A 4373-nucleotide genomic window follows, 5' to 3' on the forward strand; every position below is an offset into this window, starting at 1 on the left:
GAGATAAATCAGTGAGACACTTATTTAGTGTCAACTGCATACAGAGGGTATGCTGAGTGCCTCCTGTTGGGAATACCATAGGTTCAGCATGAACAAGGGAATAGAGCAGGTACATGATAACGTGAGAAAGAATGAGAATGTGTCAAGTGTCCTGACAGTACAAGGTGCTGTGTCAACGCAGAAGACTGACTGAATTCTAACCAGAGAAGATGTCAAGATGGCAAGATCTGGGTTGGGCCTTCAGGGCTTGGTAGGATTCCACCAAGCAGGCTGGCATAGAAACGCCTTCTCCAGGGACAAGGAACAAGCATCTGGAGAAAGAGATTAACTCAAGGACTGAAAAGAATCTACTCTGGATGGAGTCCGATGTGAATGAAGTAGATGGTGAAGGGGGGAAGCCTGGAAGGTGGGAATGAAGGGCCTCGAGCTCAGTGGTCACGAATTTGGGCCTCACTGAGCAGGCAGCAGGGAGTGTGGAGGGTAACGGGGCGGTGTGATGATGAAGGTTTTCATAAAGAGCACCCTGGCAGCCATCGGGAATGGAAGGGAGAAGGGTTCAAAGCAACTGACGTAATATTGTGCTCTGAGTAGGATAACTTTATATGAGGAGAAATGGAACACAGCTGGGGAAATTTCAAAGAAGAGAGGAAAAAATGTCCATGTTAAAGGATTCCACGTAAAAGCTCAATGATTTACAACCGGCCCAGCCACTGCTCACTTTCATCTGGATTGCACTGTCCTGGCACATGATGTCTGCCTGGGCTCCCCGTGACACTGTGTGCAGAATCATGGTGGTGCCTGTCAGACACTTCAGGCCCTATCTCATAAACGTGAGCAAAGCTGACAGCTTTCCTTGAGACTAGCACCGCTACGCCAGGCATTAAACAAATGGTTCCTGCTGTGCAGCTGTGGCCTGCCCCCTTGGGAAATCTGAATAGCACCTTTACAACATCATCAACCCCTGCTGAGACAATAGTCAAGAAGTCAAGACTGACTTAAAGCCAGTCTGCACAGCCTCCCCATCTGTAGGATGTTGAATCATTGCCCTAGAATGCTGGCATATTCATAAACGTATCCTCAGGGTCTGCTGATAGTAGCTCCTTTAAGAACACCATATTCAAATGAATCTTTCATAAATAATAAACAGATTGTGAAAATATTTTAAGTGCCTGACAATTCAATGAATGGTTGAAATCTTTATCTTCTCTACTACAACCATCCATTCTCTACGTGTCCATTGACAAAGCATACATTACATTGGGTCAAGGAAGCATTTTTAAAGGGCCACAATGACATATAACAGCCCTAGTAATTAAAATGTAATATCTGAATATTTTGATTATAGATTAAACATAGTGTACACGTTTTCCTTACAGAGCTATGAAATATAATCCTATTTTAAGGATTTGTTTTTCTTTGTTTTACAGATACACAACTGTCTTTTCCATTGGTGGCACGCCCTGTGAAAGCCAGTATACACCACAATGAATAAAAAGCAAATGCTAGACCTAGGGAATTACCTCCCCCATTTCAAAATGCATTAAAAAGTTAGGAGCACATTTTAAGACACACACATTCAAGAAAATCAAAATGAATATACAGGTTTATAATACTCATCTATTTATATTTTGAAGATTCTTTATATGGAGAACAAAATTAATTTCATAAATTATAATAAACAAATTTTGGCATATGGCTGTACAACTGCAGAGTCAATTGCAAATTTGTAAGCCATAAGCTGATCAATAATTAAAATGGAGTTCACCTCCATACCATAATCTTAAAGTGTAACTACAGGTTTCCCTAAGTTTGCCTAAAATATGTGTTAAAGCTAAACATCTATAGCATAATAATATTCATTAGTAAGTATGCCCTGTTGATTAACAAGCATTCTGGAAAAATTTAAGGGGTAGAAAAACACATCCACCCACATAATTAGGACATGTGTTTACTTAATAATCCTGAATATCAGTATGAAAAACACACCACTTCAGTGAATCTAAATGACTATATTTAAATAGTTTAAATATTTTAGCAATGTATCCAAGTTGTGATGTTTTTCTCCAACACAGAACACACCCATTAATAGACCAGAAAAACAAAAGCATTCCGATTCTAGCAGCTTCTTCCAATCCAGTCTCTTCACAATCCAGCCTGAAGATCACTTCCTCCCAGAGCCAGAGAACAATACAGAGAACATGTTGCTTATTCATTTCTTACCTTTTTTCCTTTCCTTTTCCTATGAGCAGGTTTTGCACTTTTCTCCTTTGGTTCTTCACTCATCTTTCCTTTAAATCAGGTGAGTTGATCAAAGACAGGAGATCACTGCCCGTATTCCAACATCCAAAACCACGACAAAGAGTCAAAGCATTTAGACCAAAGTCCATTTACGGGGCTCCCAGGCAAGCCGCCTCTGCTTACACCCAGCCCTGCTGCTGTCAGAGCCGCGGGCGGCTAATGTAGCCTGTTCAGCTTTCCTCCGGCAGAAACTGAGTGTTCTCTACACCAAACAGTCAATAATTCCTCTAACGAAAATCAATATTTTAGTCTCTCATTTTTGACTCATCATTACCCTGAGATAAAATCTTGACAAGACTTTGTTGCTTGTTCCTCCACAGTGATTCCAGCCTGCAAATGGTGCGAGAGAGAGAGGAGAGACACACACGCGCACGCACACACCCTCACACACAGAGAAATAAGCCACAGACTGCTGACAAGTCTCCGAAGCCTTCCCAGAGGCTGAGCTGCTGCTTCCCGCAGGCTGAGAAGCCGAATGTAAATTGCTCTCCGTGCTGCGAGCCTCCCATATGAACACATGTGGTGAATACATCAGGGCATACCAGAGGAGGAGGCAGTCCAGAGAGTGATAAAAGATCGGGTTACTGGTTGGTAAAAAAACACTCCGTGATTCAAACAATAAAGAGCCCTACTACAACTAGAGAAACCCAAGATTACACTTTCTCCATTACTTCTTTTATGAGCTAAGCAATAGGCAAATGGCCAATTTGCAGCTCAAGGTTTCTAAGGAAGGGCTAATTACAGAAGGCCCCATCTCTAATTTGCTATCATTTTTAATCACTGGCTTCCTCCCATGAATATACCAACCAACCAATCCACCAACAAACCAGAAGCCCTCCAGGATATTCAGGAAATGCTAAGAGCCAGCGGAAGGAACGTTCTGTGCTTCCTGGCCATGTTTAGGGCAGTGCCACTCTCAGGTCTAGGTATACTCCCCACGCTTCATGCCGCCCTGAGACCCAGGCTTCAGGATGCTGTCTCTGTGTGTGTGTGCACATGCGTATGTGAGTGTATGTGTGAGTGTGTGTGTGTGCTGTGTGTGCATGCTGTGTGTGTGTGCTGTGTGTGCATGCTGTGTGTTTGTGTGGATGCTGGTGTGTGTGTGCTGTGTATATGCTGTGTGTGTGCAGTGTGTGCTGTGTGTGTGTGCTATGTGTGCTGTGTGTGGGCTGTGTGTGTGCAGTGTGTTCTGTGTGTGTGTGTGTGCTGTGTGCATGCTGTGTGCATGCTGTGTGCGCACTGTGTGTGTGCTATGTATGTGGGTGCTGTGTGTGCTATGTGTGTGCAGTGTGTGCTGTGTGTGTGTGCATGGTGTGTGTGCAGTGTGTGCAGTGTGTTCTGTGTGTGTGCTGTGTGCATGCTGTGTGTGCACTGTGTGTGCTATGTATGTGTGTGCTGTGTGTGCTGTGTGTGTGCAGTGTGTGCTGTGTGTGTGTGCATGCTGTGTGTGTGCTGGTGTGTGCTGTGTGTGTGTGTGTCTGTGTCTGTGTGTGCTGGGAGGAGGGAGGGTTCACACCTGGGTGGAAACTCCTTCCCCGGGCCTTCTATCCATTTAAACATAGCTGAGTTGCCCTCAGAAGCTGTCATGTAAGCATCTCTTAAAGAGTGCCAGGTACATTCTGATTCAGGGAGGAGCGAGGTTGCACGAGCTGCCACAGGCAACCACTAAGATCAAAACAGTCTCTGAGCAGGGGACTGACACAGGTGTGGAGAAGGAAGACAGGAACACGTGGCAAGAAGGAAAAAGTGGGAAGAAAATGGAGAAAAGGGTCAGATCCACCCTTGGGGGCCCAGAATTCAGGGAAAAAATTATATTCTTTCCTCACTCTAACATTGGCATTCGGGGGAAATTGGGTTCAAATAATATAAAGCACAGCCTTATGGGGAAAAGGACATAACAAGGGCTAATATTCAGTGCTGTGTGCCAAAGGATTTGACACTCTTTGGGGGAAACAATGCTTAGACTATTGAGCCAAAAGGACAGATGTTTATGCTAAAAGAGTCCCCATTCTTTACCTATTATATACAAAGGGGGGTTGTCTCGACAGTATAAGCAACTAACACTCCTTTCCCTA

This window comes from Myotis davidii, unplaced genomic scaffold (assembly GCF_000327345.1).
Source record: "Myotis davidii unplaced genomic scaffold, ASM32734v1 scaffold655, whole genome shotgun sequence".
Lineage (NCBI taxonomy): Eukaryota > Metazoa > Chordata > Mammalia > Chiroptera > Vespertilionidae > Myotis > Myotis davidii.